This window comes from Macaca thibetana, chromosome 5 (assembly GCF_024542745.1).
Source record: "Macaca thibetana thibetana isolate TM-01 chromosome 5, ASM2454274v1, whole genome shotgun sequence".
Taxonomy (NCBI): Eukaryota; Metazoa; Chordata; class Mammalia; order Primates; family Cercopithecidae; genus Macaca; species Macaca thibetana.
In genome coordinates, this window is record NC_065582.1 from 134,389,426 (window position 1) to 134,410,496 (window position 21,071).

Genomic DNA, 21,071 nt, shown 5'->3' on the forward strand with positions numbered 1-21,071 from the left:
GTGCAGTAATGCAAGAAAAACAAATAAAGAATCAAAAGGAAGAAACAAACAGTCCTGTTTACAGATGATGTAACTGTCTATGTAAAAGACTGAATAACCTGTAAGAGAGTTAATAAAAGAGTTAATAATAATTAATAAGAGAGTTTAGCAAAGTTGAACAATACAAAATCAAGGTATAAAAATCTATTGCATTTCCATTCACTATCAACAAAAAGGAAATATTTAATGAATACATACCATATATAATAGCACCAAAACATATAAAGTCCCTAATAATAAACCTATTAGAAGATGAGCAATACCTTTCTGATAAAACTATAAAACTTCATTTTAAAAAAAGAAGGCTAAATATCATAATGACCGATTAGAAAATGTTAATTCTCAGGCTGGGCACAGTGGTTTACACCTGTAATCCCAGCACTTTGGGAAGCCAAGATGGGCAGATCACAAGGTCAGGAGTTCAAGACCAGCCTGACCAACATGGTGAAACCCCATCTCTACTAAAAATACAAAAATTACCCCGACGTGGTGGTGTGCACCTGTAATCCCAGCTACTAGGGAGGCTGAGGCAGAAGAATCGCTTGAACCCAGGAGGCAGAGGTTGCAGTGAGCTGAGATCACACCACTGCATTCCAGCCTGGGTAACAGAGTGAGACTCTGTCTCAGGGGGGAAAAAAAAAAAAAAAAAAGTTAATTCTCATCACACCAATCCACGGTTTGAATGTAATGCTAATCAAATTCCCAAAAGACACTGTTTTTTAGATCTTCACAACATGATTCTAAAAAACTATGGAAGAGCAAAGGGCTAAGAATAGCCAAGAAAGCAATAAAGAAGAACAAGTTGGAGGTGAAGGGGCTTATCTTACCAGATATCAAAAATTATTACAAGGCTTTAAGATACTGGTATTGGTGCAGGGATAGACAGTTTTCACACATATGGAAACCTGATATGATGGAGCTGGTACAACAGATCACTGAAGAGGACAGACACCAATAAATACTCCTAGGATAACTGGTTAACGGTATCAAAAAAATAGTAAAAGCTGCACAAGGTGGTGTGCACCTGTAGTCACAGCTACTCAAGAGACTGAGGCAGGAAGATCACTTGAGTCCAGGAGTTCAAAGGCAGCCTGGGCAATGTAACAAGACCTCGCCTCAAATAATAATCACAGTAATAATAATAAATTGGACCTCTTTCCTCATACCAATTCCAGGTAGATTATAGATTTAACTGTGAAAGGCAAAATTATAAAATTGTTAGAAGATAATGTGTATTCAAAGTAAGGATTTATTTAACAAGACACAAAAAGCAGAAGCCATAAAGGAAAATAATAAATTTGAGTAACTTAAAATTAAGAAATTCAATCAACAAAAGGCAAAATAAAATGAGTCAAAAATTAAGTCTTCACTGAAAGATCTGTGTAAGTCATATAATTATTAAAGAATTCACATCTAAAATACATAAAGAACTTCTAAAAATAAATAAGTAAAATTCACAGAATCCAATAGAAAAAAAATAGGAAAAAAAACAGGCAGAAAAATTGAGTAAGTATTTCAGAGAAGGAAGCCAAATAGCTAATGAACATACAAAAATATAATCATATAAATACAAATTAAAATCTCAGTGAAATAATTCACAACAACATATTGTCAAAAATTTTAAAGTCAGATAGCAAGGATTCTCAAGGATGTAGAACAAGACAACACTTATTTCCATGGAAAGACGATAAATAAATACAAGCATTTTGGGAATCACTTCATCCTTAGCAGGGTTGAAAAGTACCTTCCTGAAGCCCAGCAATTCCATCTTTAGAGAAGGCTTCCTTGCTCTGAACCAGAGTTGACTGGGCCAGGGGGTGACAGGCTCCAGGGCTATCACTGCTCAGGCCCTGCCCAGTCACCCCAAGGGACAGAGGAAATCAGTATCTCCACACCCCTGTAACCCATTTGCAGCGCAGCAATGTGCAAAGCACATCACTTGAGAAATGCTGCCCTAGAAAAACACTCTCACATGTTCAACACAGGAAATAAGAGACTGCCAGTCACAGTGGTGCAAGCCTGTCATCCCAGCACTTTAGGAGATCAAGATAGGAGGATCGCTTCAGCTCAGCAGTTTGAGATCAGTCTAGGCAATGTGGCAAAACCTATCTCTATGAAAAATACAAAAATTAGCTGGGCACAGTGGTGTGTGCCTGTAGTCCCAGCTGCCTGGAAGGCTCAGGTGGGAGGATTGCTTGAGCCCGGCAAGTTGAGGCTGCAGTGAGCCGACATCACATGGGTAACCAGACCCTGGAAAGAAGAGAGGGAGGGAGGGAGACAGAGAGAGAGAGAGAGAGGAGAGAGAGAGAGAGAGAAAGGGAGGAAGGGAGAGAGGGCAAAGGAAGGAAGGGAGGAAGACAAAAGAGAAAGAAAGAGAGGAAGGAAAGAGGAGAAAAAGAAAGAAAGGAAAGGAAAGGAAAGGAAGAAAGAGAGAGAGAGAGAGAAAGAAAGAAAGAAAGAAAGAAAGAAAGAAAGAAAGAAAGAAAGAAAGAAAGAAAGAAAGAAAGAAAAGAGAAAGAGAGAGAGAAAGAAAGAAAGAAAGAAAGAAAAAGAAAGAAAGAAAAAGAAAGAAAGAAAGAAAGAAAAAGAAAGAAAGAAAGAAAGAAAAAAGAAAGAAAGCAAGCAAGCAAGCGAACAAACAGTAGTTCATGCGTGTAATCCCAGCACTTTGGGAGGCCAAAGCAGGAGAATCACTTGACCCAGGAGTTTGAGAGCAGCCTGGGCAACATAGCAAGATTCTGTCTCTATTTTTTTTAATTTGAAAAATAAAAATAATAATAATTTAATATTAAAAAAGAATAGTCAGGAGTCGTGGTGCTCTCCTGTAGCTACTTAGGAGGCTGAGATGGGAGGATCGGCTTGAACTCAAGAGTTTGATGCTGCAGTGAGCTATGATCATGCCATTGCACCTTAGTCTGGGCAACAGAGCAAGATCCTGACTCTAAAAAAAAAAAACAGAGAGAAAGAGAGGGAGAAATACAGAAAGAATAGAAAACTCTAGAAACAGTCAAAATATTCATTAACAGTAGAATAGTCACGTAGCAGCATATAGCAGTAAAAGCAAATAAATTGCAATAACAACATGAATGGATCTGAGGAACATAATGTCCTGCATAAACAAGTTTAAAAAGAAATATGCAATATGAAACCATGTGTACAATATTGAAGACCAGGCAAAAGTAAGTAATATACTTTTAAGAATACAAATACATGTGGTTAAAAAAATTTAAAAACAAACAAACTGAAAACACACACACACACAAAGCCAGAGAATGGTGTATACAAATTTTACAGGGATGGAAATTTTGTTAGGGGAAGCAGGAGCTTCCATCCCCTTATTACCTTCAATACCCATTATTGCCTTTGGGAGACCACAAGGGCAATGGCAATATTATTTTCTTATGCTAGGCTTTGTGTGAATGAGTGTTCATATATTGTTATTATCTGTATTTTATAGATTTAATGTTATTTAATGCTTAATGCAAATTATTAATAAAACTCCACAAAGTATTTATGATGGCTCTACTAAAAAGCTCAGGGTTAGGCTGGATCCAGAGCTGGTTCTTCAGTGGCACAATTACATCCTCCAGGACCAAGATCCTCTCCACTCTTCTCACTTTGCAATCCTCAATTTATGAAAGTCTTTCCTTCTGCTCACAAATTGAACACAGAACTTCCAAATGTTACAAAAACCCAGGAATATACCCAGCAAAGGAGGAGAGTCTCCATCCATGCATTTATTAGTGAGACAACCCTTCTACAGAAGACGTCCCCTCAGTGCCATGGACCAGGATTTGGGGCACGCGTCCATTCCTAAATGAATCCTGGGCAGACAATACTGGATCATCGTGACTGGCTTAGACCACTGATTCTCAAAGTTTGGTCCCTGGGCCATCAGCATCAGCATTCCCTCAAAACTTGATAGAAATGCCCTACCCAACACCTATGGAATTAGATATTCTGGGGGTGCAGATCAGCAGCCTGTGTTTTAATACATTCCCCAAGTGAATCTCATGCATGCTAGAGTTTGAGAACACTGGCTTAGGCTTAGACTAATTCAAACTTAAACTCTGAAGCTAGAGATATAATCACATTCCTGAGGACACAGGATGGAAAGTGAACACCTAATCAAATGTGGGGCTGTCACGGGAAAGAAAGACATTTGCCACAGAGTCTCCCTGATGAATCCTTCAGGACATCAGAGAAGGGTTAGAAGCCTCAAGCAAAGGGAAATGTGACTTGGCTCAGCAGGATGAGAGGAGTTCATAGGAATGGGAAGGAAGGGCATATCAAAAAGTAGAAAGAAAATGACAAAGAAAGTCGCTATAGTTCCTTTAGCCCAGAGCCACTTAACTAATTGGGATTCATTTGTTGCAGATAAAGTAAAAACTCATTTCCCCAAATGTCAATCTAATAATATAAAAGCCCCCAACACCTTCTTTTTCAATTATAAATATGCCTGAAGGGGAATTGTAATGTTAAAGTACTACAGTGTGAACAAAGCAACTAATTCCCCTGTGGTTATTTTTCATATTTAGATGAACTTAGTGAGACTCTGCATTACCCACATCAGAATTTATCTGTACACCTAAATCATCACTATTTTCCTCAAATATGTTCTAACAACAATATCTGGGGTCATATTTTTAACTACTTTGAGGGTTTTCTAATGTGAATAAGAAATGAATATCAAAAGGTGGCAAATAAATGAGTTAAAGACAAATAACAGACCAGAGGGAATATCTGCAACATGTAGAATAGGAAAGTTAACATTCATAATATATACAAAGATCCTACAAATAAGAAAGAAAAAGAAACAAAATTCAATTAAAAAATAAGAAAAGATGTAAACAGGTCATCAATTTATTCATTCACTCAACTACTCATTTTTTTAAATTCCATATCATTTGCATCCTGGTTCCACCCTTCCGAGTTGTGTGACCTGGGACAGTCTGTTTAATTTCTCTATGGCTCAGTTTTCCCACCAACCATAAGCAGGTAATAATAGTACCAACTTCATAGGGTCTTTGTAAGTATCAAAACAGTAAATATATGCAAAGCACAAGAAGCCTCAGAAATGCTAGCTATCAAGTTATTATCTTGTATATTATAAGACCAGCACTCTTCTAGGCATGGCAATTCTCAAAAGAAAAAAAATAAACAGTCAGAAAATAGCAAACAATGCCTACTATCAACACTATGCACAGGTTTGTGGGGATATAGCATTCCCATGCTTCATCAGTGTAAACTCAGAGCAAAGATTGTGGAACAAGTAAATAGCATCAACTTTAAATGCACATACAACATGATGCCAGAATGCTACCTATAGGACTTTACTTGAGGGTACTCAAAATATGTGTTTATCACCACATATTTATAACAGAAAAGAATACTGGAAATATCCTAAATGTCCATATATGGGGACTGGTAAAAGAAATATGGTACATTTAAATTATGGGAAATCTATTTTAAAAATAAGATAGATGTATATATACTGATATGAAGACATCTTCAATATATAATATTTTTTCAAGTGAGTGTAACATGATCCTTTTGTGAACATCTTAAAGAGTTTACACATATATTGCATACATATATTGCATATGCATGAACATGTCTTGGGAAAGAAAATGTCACTGTGGGAAAAAGAACTAAAGATCGGGGATGGTGGGGAGTTATTTCCATTTTTATTTTTTATACTACTGGAATTTTTCTATAGCTATTCTTTTTAATGTGGTGAGATTATGAGTTGTCTTTTTTCTTCTTTATTTTTTCAGCATTTTTTAAACCTAATACTTAAAAAAAGCACAGGTGCTTATTATCTCACAATTTTTAAGGGTCAGAAATTCAAGTGGCTTATTAGGATGGCAGGATGCTTCTAGCTCAGGATCTTTCATGAGGCTGCAGTCTCAGCTGAAGGCTTGGTTGGGGCCAGAAGACTTGATTGCAAGGTCACCCATGTGTCCATCAGTCAGAGGCCTCAGTTCTTCACCAAGTGGGCCTTTTCATAGGTCTGCTCACAATATGACAGCTGGCTTTCCCCAGAGCAAGTGATCTAAGAGAGAGAGCAAGAGAACAAGTAGGAAGCCACAGTGGCTTTTAGGAAATGGCCTCTGAGGTTATATTCCATCACTTCTGCTTTATTCTATTCAGTAGAAGTGAACAGTATCCATGAGTTTGCAGACATTTCAAAACCACAAATGACAGAAGAGGAATATTTATTAGTTAAATACAGAAAGAAAGAGAAGTAGGACTTGATGTATTGAAGATTTGTGAAAAGAACACTAGCCTTCAATCAGGAGAGCTGGGGTTTATTTCACCATATACAGCAAGTACTTAATAGATGTTTGGGGCTAGGCACAGTGGCTCATGCCTGTAATCCTAGCACTTTGGGAGGCAGAGGCAGGCAGGTCACTTGAGGTCAGGAGTTCGAGACCAGCCTGGCCAACATGGTGAAACCCTGTCTCCACTAAAAGTACAAAAATTTGTCAGGTGTGGTGGTGCACACCTGTAGTTCCAACTACTTGGGAGGCTGAGGCAGGAGAATCGCTTGAACCTGGGAGGCAGAGGTTGTAGTGAGCCGAGATCATGCCACTGCACTCCAGCCTGGGCAACAGACTGAGACTCTGCCTCAAAAATAAACAAATAAAATAAAAATAAAGAAATAAGTGTTTAGTAACTGTTCATTAAATGAATGAATGTAGAAATTACAGCTTTTCTGAGACTGTTTTCAAGTCTTTGGCTATGTGCATAGGAGCAGTTACCACATTACAAAGGCTCTCCAGAGGGTTGGGTGGGATAATGGGTATCAGAGGTCTTTGTAAATTTAACATCTGTAGCCAAATTTTGCAAGGACACAAATTTGGCCTGAGAAAGGAGGAAGAGGCTCTGGCATACTGGAGTCCTTGCTCATGCCAAGTGTCTTTTCTGCCTGGCAGGGTCCCGGGACCTGGGGCAGCACTCTGATTCCAGCTCCCCGTCTGAACTCTATCTCAGCCCAGTCCTGAGTCCTTGCAATGTCTTACTTCCAGTTGTTACTAAAAATCTGATACATTTTATTTTATGACAGCACCAAACTCATTGGTCTTCCCTATCTTGATAAATAGCAACTCGATTTTTCCCATCACTCAGGCCAAAACTTGGAGTCATTCCCAATATCTCTCTCTATATCACTCCTCACATCCAATTGATCAGTTAATCCTTCTAACTATATCCAGCATCCAGCTTGTCACCACTTCTATCACTACCATGCTATCCAAGCAGTTCCCCACCCTCCCCACAACCAAACATGTTACCTGGTACACCAACATGATTTCTCTCTAAAGAGAAATCTCTTTTCAACAAGTCATTTGCCTGGATCTAACATCCAAGTCTGGATATAGTTTCTGACCCTTCCACTAGCATCATTTTGCAACATTTTCCACAGATTATATAATCTAATATCATACGATGAGTAGGTGTGATGCATGCCTGGTGGCACCACACTGCAACCATTTCATGACAACCAGTCTGTGAGCATATTTGTTTCCTGTGTCACAAGACCCAGGCCTGACTAGGGTCTACCATGGCAAGCAACATCTGGAACTACTGAGCTGTATGTGACAGGAAGGGGAGACTCCGTCAAATGCTGAAGTGTATAAAACAGAAAAAGTGAGTATACATGATCCTGTATGATATCACACCATTGAATTAACCTATCCTGGAACGGCCAGACTTCTTGTATCCGATAATAAAACTCTTATTGCTTAAACCATTTATTAGTTTTTTCTGTTGCAGCTAAAAACATCCTTCATCCTTATCAATACATCTGCTATTGGTAAGTGTTCATTAAACGAACAGCTAAAATTAGAAAGGATTATGGCAATTTTTAAAACATCAAATACAATCGGTCAGTTAAAATACAAAAATAAAACTATTCCAGAAACACAATAGAGAAATAGGAGACATGATGCTACTAAAAATCTCAGATTAGATAGTTATTAATATTAAATCTAAAGTTCCTGACTCCAGAGGAAAAGAAAAAGAATACCAACATTTTAGGAGAGAAAAATCTTTTCCTGATACTAATCCTACGCAAAATCTACCATGAGAAGATAAGGGATACAGAATAACATAATAGAGGTAGTGTTTCTGTGGCAAAGATTGTTCATGCTTGCCAAATATCCACGTATTCCATATCCCAGACCCCATGAATCCCAGTGGGATCATGTCACTAATTCTTAACAGTGGAATGTGAGCAAAAGTGATGTATCGTTTGTGATCCAGGAAGGATGCACTTCTCCACACCTTCTGTATCTCCTGTCCATACAGCTGGAAACAAAATGCTCTCAAGATGACAGTTTCCAAATAAAAGCAACTTGGATCCCTGAGTTGTCGCTTGATGGAAAGCCAAGCAGGAGACCAACCCAATCTATATCAGATTGTGATATTAAAAAGAAACAAATCTTGTTGTGTTAAGCCACTAAAATTTTCAGGTTTATCTGTTCCACTGAATAGCTCAGCTTAGCCTGGCTACTACAGTATCCATCAATAACTTTACACTCTACTTAAGATTTTGGAATCAAGAATGCCATTTGAAAGAGACATATGGTTGAGGTTTAATTCTTCTAAGTTGAACACATCCTTCATTTTCATAACAACCCTCAGTTCCTCTTCCAAACACAACACAGAAATGCACACCATGATTTGGTATCTTCTTGAGTCTAGTAAGCATCCTCTCTCTCTAAGAGCTATCCTTTCTCAGGGAACTCTTGTTCACACCCATTCTGTTTCATCCTCTCAATGCAGCATTTAAGAAGCTGAAAACAAAGGAAGACAAGGATAAGTTTAAAACACCAACTTAGTGATGGTAACAAAAAGAACATCACTGAAAGGTTATATATATATTGGGACAGTCGTCTTTTTTCAGCACTAAAAATCCTATCAATTGTGTCATTTCAAATGCTCTGGAATTCAGTAATCCACTACTATAAAAAGTGTGCCAAACCAAAAATATCTGAGATCTCCAAATGAGCGCTTTCTTGACTAGAAAATCCTGGGCACCGACATCATCTCAAATGTATAAAAATAAACTGTGAAAGAGTAAAACACTCAGGGAGGAAGGCAAATACTTGTATTTTATCATTTCAGGTGCCAATCCGTAGATTTTTCTACCTCTGTCTTTCTGAGTATAATGCATGGACTGATCCGAGTTTCCCTGAGCTGCTCCAGCACTCAACCTAGGGATGTTTCACACTGAGTCATCCTTCCTATTAGGCTGCTTAGGGAGGGAATTACTGAGATTCCCACTGTAATCTGAGCACCCTTTACTGCCACTTATACCAAAGATGCTACATCCCAAAATGATAACTAATTTCCTGTGCGGACCCTGAATCTCTCCCCCTACCCTAAGTTTTCATCATTAAGTTCCTGCTTTTGACTTTATAGGATCTATTCTCTGGTCCCTATTTCAAGCTATTGTTCCTAAGATTATTCTTACTAGTCCTGCCCCCCTCCAAAATACCCTGGTCCCTAAAGTTGGTGCCTATGACCAAGTATGTTTAATAATACTGAGTATTTGTCATATATCAATAATAAATACATGACGTTTTGTCATTTAAGGTAGTGGTCACCAACCTCCAGGCCACAGACCAGTACCAGTCCGTGGCCTGTTAGGAACCGGGCTGCTCAGCAGGAGGTGAGTGGCAGGTGAGTGAGCAAAGCTTCATCTGTATTTACAGCTGCTCCCCATGGCTCCCATTACTGCCTGAGCTCCGTCTCCTGTCAGAGCAGCAGCAGCATTAGATTCTCATAGGAGCACAAGCCTTATTGTGAACTGCGCATGCGAGGGATCTAGGTTGCACACTCCTTACGAGAATCTAATACCTGATGGTCTGTCACCGTCTCCCATCACCCCTAGATGGGACCGTCTAGTTACAGGAAACAAGCTCAGGGCTCCTACTGACTCTACATTATGGTGAGTGGTATAATTACATCATTTTATATTACAATGTAATAATAATAGAAATAAAGTGCATGATAAATATAATGCACTTGAATCATCCCAAAACCATCTCCCTGCACCCCACCTCCCCAGTCCATGGAAAAATTGTCTTCCACAAAACCAGTCTCTGGTACCAAAAAAACAGTGATCTTTGGACCACTGATTTAAGGAATCAAAGAAAAAATGATTTCTAAAAGTTAATAAACTTTTTTGTTCAAGACTGAAGCCACAAAGTATAAAGTCAGTTCTTTTAAAGGATATTCTAGACATAGTGATCAGGCCATAAGCTAATTGGTTTTCCTACAGAATCTTTAAATTGTCACAACCACACTTTAAGGTAGGTACTATTAGCCCTACTCTGTAAAAGAGGAAACTGAAAACTAAAGAAGTTAGGTAACTTGTCCAGAGTTTCCAGCCTAGGAAGTGGCAGTCACTGCTGTCTGACACTATTTAATTTAAGGAATCCAATGTTCCAAGTTATAATGGGTTTCAATAAATTATTATATTGTCCAGAGGGAAGCCAATGAAAGTGCTTAATGGGTTGACAGAGCACAGGATGTTCCTTTACTATCTAGAGCCTCCCAGGATTAGGGGGTGGAAAAGCACCTGCTCGAGAGAGAGGTGTGTGTGTGTGTGTGTGTGTGTGTATGTGTGTGTGTGTCTATGTGAGTGTGAGTGTGTGTGTGTGAGTGTGTGTGTGTGACAGTGGAAGCGGGGAAGAAGGTCCAGCCAGGAAGGCATTACCCATGTCAGTCCATAAATGAGCAGCTAGGACATAAAAGCAGAACCTAAAGGTAATTTTTTCCACCAGTAAATCAAGAAGGACAAATCTACACTTCAGAACTTTTGTCGTCAGCCAAAAGTTTAGGGAAGCTAATCTAAGAGCTGAGGGCATGCACAAAGGAATCCTACTTACGTGATGCCTGGACTGCTAGGACTGGGGTTGGGAGAAGAGGGTCAGAAGGGCTTTTTAAAGGAGTTTCCTCAGCTGCTGACCATCCTCAGTGCTGGACAGATTCAGCCTCCCTTCCCGTATTCCCATACTCTCCCTCCAGAATCAGAGTTAAATCAATCTGATCTTTGGAAGGTTCTTTATTGTTTTAAATCCACACTGCGGTGTCTTCAGAATAAGGGGGGAAAGTTGAGATTCCAGTTCTTTGCACAGGTAAGAAAAGGGGGGAAGATCTAAACTAAAATACTCTATTTGGTCCAAGATAAATATACTCACACACTCATTTACTTAAGCAATATGTGATGTTATAAACTAGATTGAACATCAATTCTCAAATCATACATTGAATAAGAGCACCCTCATCAGGCCACAACTAATTTATTGAGTTATAGTAACTGTGCTAAAGTACCATTTGACTTCCAAAACGAGAAAGTGATGCAATAATAAGCAAAAATTGCAGAGGCATATGCCAACTGTCTCAAAATTGTCCCCCAAAGTCATCTTACCCAATTATCATTTAATAAAGGCAATTGCTAGACAATGTTATGTGTATTCACAGGGAAAAGAACATTAAGGTCAAAATGTTTTTGTTGAAGCTCTACCACTAACGGTGGGACCTTCACAAGTTGATGAACCTCTGTTAGCCTCTATTTACTCATCTCTAAAATGGGCATAACCTTATTAAATCTGCCTTACTAGGATCAAATAAGATACATTTCAAAGTCCTATGAAGTAAAATATAAAGCACTTAATAAAACAATTATAAATTCAGGTATTATCAGTATTATTTTTACTGAATATGATATAGCATAAAGAATCACCTCATTTTGTTCACATCACAAAAATAACCCTTGACAAAAAAGACATTTGTTATTTCTTTGTTATAGGTATCCACATTCTTTAAAAAGTGAATAAAGTATTTAATTACCAAAAAAAAAAAAAAAAAGCACTGGCTGTGCAGAGGATCTTACAAAGATGTGCAGTTCAGACTCATGTCTTAAATGATCTACTTTTTAACTCCTTGGCAAGGCTCTGAATCATTTAAATTAGAGGAGAGTATCAACAAAGATTGATTTCAGTACCACGGGTAGGGCACTGTGCTAGGCTTTCAAAGAAATACACTAATTTTATATGTAGATCTTAGATCCTAGGAGACACCTCAAGAAGTCATCTACTACACAGAGTAAGTTTCCCTTACAGCTCCTGTCTCAGAGAAAGATCTCAAAGGATAAAATATGTTAATTACAGTGACCCCTAGAAAGTGTAGTTAAAGGTAGAACCATCATGTCCGTATTGTTAGAAAGTTTTAAATAAATACATGGTGTTTTGAGGAATCAAACAAAAATGACTTGTAATGCTAACAGACATATTTTAAAGAATGAAGTCAGAAAGTATAAAGTCAAAGGCTTAGGTTCCAAGAACATTCTGGAGACAATCATGTGCAGCCTGAAGCAAGCCTTCAGACTCTTGCACGTGCATTTCACCTCTCAGAAATTTGCAAAACTATTTATCTTGCCATTATGACTTTAGTGCTCTTCTGCATAGTTTTAAGTGAAACATCTAAATTTTTATTGTAAATATAATTAGTTTAAAAGGATAATTTTTGGTGTGCTGTAAGTATTGGTGTCTTAACATGTATACACTTGAATCTAAATGTAGCCATTTGAGACTCATTATCACTCATTAAAAAAACAAGCTCTTGGCCAGGCGCAGTGGCTCACACCTATAATCCCAGCACTTTGGGAGGCTGAAGCGGGCAGATCACTTGAGGCTGGGAGTTCAAGACCAGCCTGGCCAACGTGGTGAAACCCAATCTCTACTAAAAATACAAAAATTAGGCTGGGCACGGTGGCTCACGCCTGTAATCCCAGCACTTTGGGAGGCTGAGGTGGGTGGATCACAAGGTCAGGTGTTCGAGACCAGCCTGATCAACACGGTGAAACCCCGTCTTTACTAAAAATACAAAAATTAGCTGGGCTTCATGGCACATGCCTATAATCCCAGCTACTCAGGAAGCTGAGGCAGGAAAATAGCTTGAACCTGGGAGGTGAAGGTTGCAGTGAGCCAAGATCACACCACTGCACTCCAGTCTGGGCGACAGAGGGAGACTCCATCTCAAAAATAAATAAATAAATAAATAAATATTAGCTGGGAGTGGTGGCACATGCCTGTAATCCCAGCTACTCAGGAGGATGAGGCAGGATAATCACTTCAACCCAGGAAGCAGAGGTTGCAGTGAGCCAAGATCATGCCACTGCACTCCAGCCTGGGCAACAGAGCAAGACTCCCTCTCGAAGAAAAAAAACAAAAACATAGCTCTTCTTTAAAAGTTGAAAATTCTTCGTTTTTCTCCTTTAACTCTGAACCAGTTAGGGTTCAGTACAAGAAACAGAAACCGCTCAAGGCATTTTAAGCAAAAACAGATTTAATATAGAGAATTGGGTTTTTACAAAATCACCAGAGTGAGTTCTAAGTAGGTTTCCAAAAGTCCAGCATAGGCAAATCCACAGAGACAGAAAGTAGATAAGTGGTTGCCTAGGGATGGGGGCAGAGGATGGGAGATGGGGGTTATGAGTGTGATGAGGGAGATGAGGAGTGACTGCTAAAAGAGTATGTAGTTTTATTGGAACACAGGCCTGTTCGTTCATTTATGTATTGCCTGTGGCCGCATTCAAACTGCAATGGGAGAGCTGATTAATTACAACAGAGACTGTATGACCCTCAAAGCCTAAAGTGTGTACTATTTTGTCCTTTAAGAAAAAGTTTGCCAGCCGAGTGCAGTGGCTTACACCTGTAATCCCAGCACTTTGTGAGGCAGAGGCAGGCAGATCATCTGAGGTCAGGAGTTTGAGACCAGCCTGGCCAACATGGTGAAACACCGTCTCTACTAAAAATACAAAAAAATTAGCCGGGTGTGGTGGCAGGCACCTGTAATCCTAGCTACTCGGGAGGCTGAGGCAGGAGAATCGCTTGAACCCGACAGGCGGAGGTTGCAGTAAGCTGAGATCGCGCCATTGCACTCCAGCCTGGGTGACAAAAGCGAGACTCCTCCTCAAAAAAATAGAAGAGTTCGCCAACCCCAGCTTTTATTCAAAGATGCAATGTTGAACTGTCAGGAATAAATATGTAACTTTTCACCTTCTCTTCCTTGAAATAAAGCTATAGGAGCACCCAGGCACAGAATGAGATGCTGGGGAAAGCAAGTCCTCACCAAGCTGTTTCTCACTAAGAACTGTAAAATTTCAGAATGGTCCACCTTGTAGATGAGTACCCAGGGTGCTTCTTACTTTAAATATTCTAATCTATGATAGATAAACAATAGTTTTATTTTCAAATGGTAATATTTATATTATGCCAGAAATCACATCCTTTGCAAAAACTTATGATGACAAATTTTAGATGTCAACTTTAAGATGTATGTGGAATACATAGCTATTTTTGTGTTTGTTTTTTTCAAAATGCTTGAAGAGAGCTTGCAAGCAAAAATGTTGAAAGATCACTGGCTGAAAGAAGAAAGTCCAACTTTCATTTTGGCAAGAGTTTCAGGTGGATGTATAACCTCCCTCCACACCAACTAGAATTGCTCTAACGATTAGTTATGCTTTTTTTTGTAATTTATTAAGGTACCTGGTGTCTTTGTTCATTTGCTGCATCACCTTATAGAAGTTTGCAGAAGTAAAGCTCTACATACAAGCTATTTGGGTATGGACACACAAGTGAAAAGGAAACTAACATCTACTGAGCATCCACCACTTGTGAGACCCTCTACATAAATTCTCTTATTAATTTCTTGCAATTTTACTTGGAAGTACATGTTATTATTATGTTAATCTCATGTTATAGCCTAAAAAAAGACACTACATGATTTTAGGTAATGTACTCAAAACCATATAACTAGCAAACAACAGAACTAGCATAGAAACCCAAGACTGACACTAAAGCCTATGTACCTTCCATTCTCTGCTCTGCCTAATTCAACTTTCTGATACCTCAGTTCTACATAGACATGTATCTGAGTCCAAGACAAGCAAGTACTCTAGAACCTATGATGGTACTACTTAGTCCCTAACAGTCCCTGACACTTAGCTCCGCTATAATTATTTTTTAAATTTAGAAAAAAAGATGTTTTTAGACAGAGCCTCGCTGTCACCCAGGCTGATGTGCAGTGGCATGATCACAGCTCACTGCAGCCTCAACCTCCCAGGCTTAAGCAATCCCCTCATTTCAGCCTCCCGAGTTGCTGGGTTTACAGACACATGCCATCACACCTGCCTAATTTTTGTGTTTTTAGTGGAGATGGGATTTCACCATGTTGCCCAGGCTGATCTCAAACTCCTGGGCTCAAGTGATTTGCCCACCTCAGCCTCCCAAAGGGCTGAAATTACAAGTGTGAGCCACTGCACCAAGCCTGAAAAAATTTTTTTGATAGAGACAGAGTCTTGCTATGTTTCCCAGGCTGGTCTCAAACTTCAGGGCTCAAACAATCCTCCCATCTTGGCCTCCCAAAGTGCTAGGCTTACAGGCAGAGCCACTGCACCTGGAAAGTTCCCCTATAATCATTGTTTGGAAAAATATTCAAACCACCTAACTACCAGTAGGTCACCGGCACCAGCCACTCCAAACAAAACCCAATCTAAAGATGGGGACAGGGCCATCTGTGTTTACCCGTTGACTATCAACTCTGCCTAAAAGCATAGCATCTTCCAAAAAGCTGAAAGGGATGAACTTGCCCAACCATCTCATTGCTTCCAGATAAGGATGCTAAAGACTTAGAGATTAATGCCCTATCAAATGTCACACCATCAGTGGCTGGCTAGGCCAAAACAGAATCTCCTGTATTTTGATGATTGATTGATAAGTTGATGAATTAGTGACACACTCTGCCTTCTTTCTTTTAGAATCTAAAAGAACTACAGGTGGCTTCTTAAACACAATCTCCAGTGCTGGAGCATGGGCGATTGAAAGTTCAGAACAGATCCATGAATACCTGTTAAATGGTTCCAGTCCTGATATCTGTCCCACTTTTCTTCCCTTTGTACCTCATCATCCACTGTTTGCATTCCACCAGTGGAGAACAGTGCATGTAAAACTATACTCGAATCACCTGGGGATCATCCTTGTTAAATTTCAGTCTGTTTCAGTAGGTGTGGAGTGAAGGCCAAGATTCCCCATGTTTTTAACAAGCTCCCAAGTGATACCAATGTTGCTGACCACACTTTGTTTTTTGTTTTTTGTTTTGGAGGTTTTGTTGAGACAGGGTCTTGTTCTGTCGCCCAGGCTGGAGTGCAATGGCATGATCATGGCTCACTACAGCCTCGACCTCCCAGGCTCAATCAATCCTCCTGCCTCAGGTGTGCACCACCATGCCTGGCTAATTTATTTTTTTTTATTTTTTATTTTTTGTAGAGACAGGGTTTCGCCATATTGCCCAGGCTGATCTTGAACTCCCAGCATACTTTGAGTGCGAAGGACTTATATAACGTTGTAAGAGTAGTGTTATTTCATACAAGAACTTTTCTAATTTTAAAAGGAGAAAAAAAAGATTAAATAGTGCTAAGGAATACCCAAATTAAGATAATCTCTAAAATCTATATTTCTGAGCACTGAACTCTAACCAGTAAGCAAGTAGCTTCATTTGATGTGTTGGGAAATAGAATTATCGCTACTCCTTAAAAAAAATTAAACACATTTAAAACTTATTACATAAACACACCTACCCTGGATTACACTATCTTTTGTACTTTAGTAAAAGTAATAATGCTGATTAGAATACCTATTTAAAACACACGCTGCATTTTTCTCCTGGCTTAGAATTCATAAAATTCTATTTCTCTTTTACTTGGCTCATTACTCTTCACACTATCTGAAAACAATTCTACCACCAAGTGGACAATACAAAAATTAGCTTATATGATGTTCAACTTTCTCCATTTCTATTCTCCAGCTTCACAGGTTAGCGAAGGGTTCTTGATTTGGCCTAGTTAATAGACCCCAGCAAGACTCACTATTTGAAGACTGAGAGCCTCAAAAGATAAGCCAGATTAAAAAACCATTTTCCAGTACCATTTAAACCATGGTATCTAACACTGCTGATAAAGATGTGTAACAGTAGATAAATATTTCCTCCATGGACACTAATGACTAGAACACAACACTAAAGCAGTTTTCTGACATATGAACTCATGGCATGTGTTAATTCACAGCCACAGACCTCGTAAAATGAAAGCAACATGATATTCACCGCTTTTATCTTGGGTTTTTTTAATTCTATACCTAATTCAAAAACAGAAACAAGCAACATTACAGAGAAGAATAACACAGTGAGAACACCAGTGCCCTCCCACTATGGAGAGTGTGTTTGCCCACCCCTTGACTCTAGCCCAGTCATGTAATTTACTTTGGCCAATAGGATGTTAGCAGATGTGACATCAGCACACACTTGGAAAGAGCTTGCTGATTGAGCTTATTTGGTCTTGCATCTCTGTTATCACCATGAGAACATGCCCTGCATAGTCTTCTGGAGGATGACAGGCACATGGAACAAAACTATGCTGCCCCAGTAGCCCCAGCCAACAGCCAACTGACCCCCAAATATATAAGCAAACTCAGGCAAGATCAGATGAGCTGCTTAACTGACCCTCCACTGAACTCAAGCACTTGAGCAATAAACTTTATTTTTTATGCACTAAGGCTTTCTGGTTGTTTGTTATACAGTATCATTGTGGCAACAGATAGCTGACACAAGGTTAGATATAACGTTTCATTGGTGAAATGAGTGATATTCTTGATGTGTAGTTAGCTTAACAAATTGTGCAGACACTTCTGCCCTTTGATGAATGGGATATAAGAATCAGCCAAGACTAGCAGCTTAACATCTTTAGAGTTGACTCTAGAAATAGAAGTGCATTCAATGCTATGATTCCCCCTACCTACATCAAAACAAAGAATTTGATTGCCTTACCCAACTGGAAGCCTAGCTGATCCTGCTGCTTTCACAATATTTTTGCATTGGCATTAGATTGAATCTTTCATGCAAGCATCTTGCTCAGAAACCTAAAAGGAGAGAGAATGAGGACTTCACTGTGTTTATATGTACTGGCTATATAATTGTTTTTGTGCTTGCGGAACAATAGATATTTGTATCTGAGGCAAAATTTGATTCAAAGCTAGGTTTTATCAAAAAATAGCTCTGGGTAGCAAGGTTGTAGCAAAGGAGATACAGCTTCCATCCACCCCTAATGATCACAGGTACCAACATTTACTGAGAGAATCTGTCTGTTGACAATAGCCAAATTGGCTTAGGTCAGTTTGCAAAACAGAATAATTTCACATCTGACACAACAGGAATTATATCTTCTTAATGGTAGGAACTTGCAAATGCTAAATTTGTTGAAATAGATTTTATTGAATCCATATGAATCACTTTAATTTTAAAGATAAGGAAGTGAAACCTAAGAAGGTTAAGGGAAATTCTCAAACTCACATCAGAAATGTAGTAGCAGATTTAGGTCTCAAATCCAGTTTCCCAAATACACAAATAATTATTTGGTCAGGTACAGTGGCTCACACCTATAATACCAGCACTTTGGGAGGCTGAAGCATGAGGACTGCTGAAGATCTGGAGTTCGAGACTAGCCTGGACAACATAGCAAGACCCAATCTCTACTAAAAATTTAAAAATTAGCCAAGTGTGGTGATACACACCTATAGTCCCAGGTATTCAGGAAGCTGAGGTGGGAGGATCATTTGAGCCCAGGAGTTCAAGGCTGCAGTGAACTATGATTGCACAATTGCACTCCAGTCTAAGCAATAAAATAAGACCATGTCTCTAAAGAATAATAATTCTTATTATTCTTATTTGACTTCCTATCAGTTACTTTTTCATTCAATTTTGTTGGTATTTTCTAAGAACCAGCATCTAGTTTTGTTGATTTTTTTTTTTTTTTTTTTTTTTGAGATGGAGTCTTGCTCTGTTGCCAGGCTGGAGTGCAGTGCCACGATCTCGGCTCACTGCAACCTCTGTCTCCCGGGTCCAAACTATTCCCACCTCAGCCTCTCGAGTAGCTGGGACTACAGGCGTGCACCACCATGCCCAGCTAATTTTTTTTTTTTTTTTTTTTTGGTATTTTAGTAGAGATGGGGTTTTACCGTGTTGTTCAGGATGGTCTCAATCTCCTGACCTTGTGATCCATCCGCCTCAGCCTCCCAAAGTGCTGGGATTACAGGTGCAAGCCACCGTGCCTGAGCTTTGTTGATTTTCTTTACGGTTTTTCTATTCTCTATTTCATTATCGCCACTCTAGTTTTTTTCTTTCTGTTTATGTTGGGTTTCATTTGTTCTTCTTTTTCTTTTTTCTTTTTTTTTTTTTTTTTTTTTTTGGAAATGGAGTCTCACACTGTCACCCAGGCTGGAGTGCAGTGGAGATCTTGGCTTTCTGCAACTTCTGCCTCCCTCCTGGGTTCAAGCAATTCTCCTGCCTCAGCCTCCCAAGCAGCTGGGATTACAGGAGTGCACCACCACACCTGGCTAATTTTTGTACATTTAGTAGAGAAGGGGTTTCACCATGTTGGCCAGGCTGGTCTCAAACTCCTGACCTCAAGTGATCCACCCACCTCAGCCTCCCAAAGTGCTGGGATTACAAGCGTGAGCCATCGCACCCGGCCTTGTTCTTCTTTTTCTACTTTAAGATGGAAGATGAGATTGTAGATTTGATATCTTAAAAAAAAAAAACAAAAACAGCTTTACTGAGCTATAACTTAATATCATACAATTCACCTATTTAGAGTATACAACAGATTTAATTCACAGATATGTGCAACCATCACCAATTTTAGAACAGTTTCATCACTTCAAAAAAGGTGACATGTCTTTTAGTTATAACCTTCCCTTGGGGCTGCTATCTCTCCTGCAGCCCAAAGCAATCACTATTCTGCATTCTGTCTTCATATATTTCCCTATTCTGGACTTTCTTATAAATAAAATCATGTAATATGTAGACTTTTGTGACTGGATTCTTTCACTTAGCATATTTTCAAGGTTTACGCAAGTTGTAGCATTTATCTGTACTTTATTTCTTTTTATGGTTTAATAATGTTCCATTATAGTATGTAGTACATTTTATTTATCCATTTGTCAGCTGATAGACATTTGAGTTGTTTCTATCTTTCAGCTATTATGAATAATGCTGCTATAAAAATTCACATACAAGAACATACAATCTTAAAATTTATATGGAACCACCAAGGACCCTGAATAGCTAAACCACTCCTGAGCAAAAAGAACAAAGCTGGAGGCATCATACTACCTGACTTCAAGATATGGTACAAAACTATAATAATCAAAATGGCATGGTACTGACATAAAAACAGACACACAGACCAATGGAACAGAATAGAGAGCCCAGAAATAAATCCAAATATTTACAGCCAACTGATTTTCAACAAAAGCAACAGAAACATACTTTGGGGAAAGAACAGTCTCTTTAACAAATAGTGCTGAGAAAACTAGATATCCAGATGCAGAGAAATGAAACTAGACCCCTATCTCTCACTATATACAAAAAGCAACTCAAAATGGATTAAAGACTTTAATGTAAGATCAAAACTAAGAAACTACCAGAAGATAACGGAAAATGTGTCAGGACCTTCATCTGGGCAAAGATTTTATGGATAAGACCTCAAAAGTACAGACAACAAAAGTAAAAATAGATAAATGAAATTCTGTCAAACTAAAAAGCTTCTGCACAGCAAAGGAAACCATCAACAGAATGAATAGTCCACCTACAGAATGGGAGAAATTATCTGCAAACTATTCATCCAACAAAGAATTAATATGCAGAATACACAAGGAATTCAAACAACTCAACAAAAAAATAATAGTAATCTGATTTTTTAAAGGATCTGAACATTTCTCAAAAAAGACATACAAATGGGCCGGGCGCGGTGGCTCAAGCCTGTAATCCCAGCACTTTGGGAGGCCGAGACGGGCGGATCACGAGGTCAGGAGATCGAGACCATCCTGGCTGACTCGGTGAAACCCCGTCTCTACTAAAAAATACAAAAAACTAGCCGGGCGAGGTGGCGGGCGCCTGTAGTCCCA

The 21,071-nt window shown here is 39.0% G+C and overlaps 1 long non-coding RNA gene across 1 annotated transcript; it reads right to left on the minus strand.

Moving 5' to 3' along the window:
* Positions 1-5,466: 5,466 nt before the first annotated feature.
* On the minus strand, positions 5,467-19,688 carry LOC126954589 (uncharacterized). The gene is made up of 3 exons (XR_007725647.1): positions 19,586-19,688; positions 17,935-18,026; positions 5,467-6,094 (listed from the first exon to the last, which is right to left on the minus strand). It is a non-coding gene; the product is annotated as an uncharacterized LOC126954589 (long non-coding RNA).
* Positions 19,689-21,071: the final 1,383 nt, after the last annotated feature.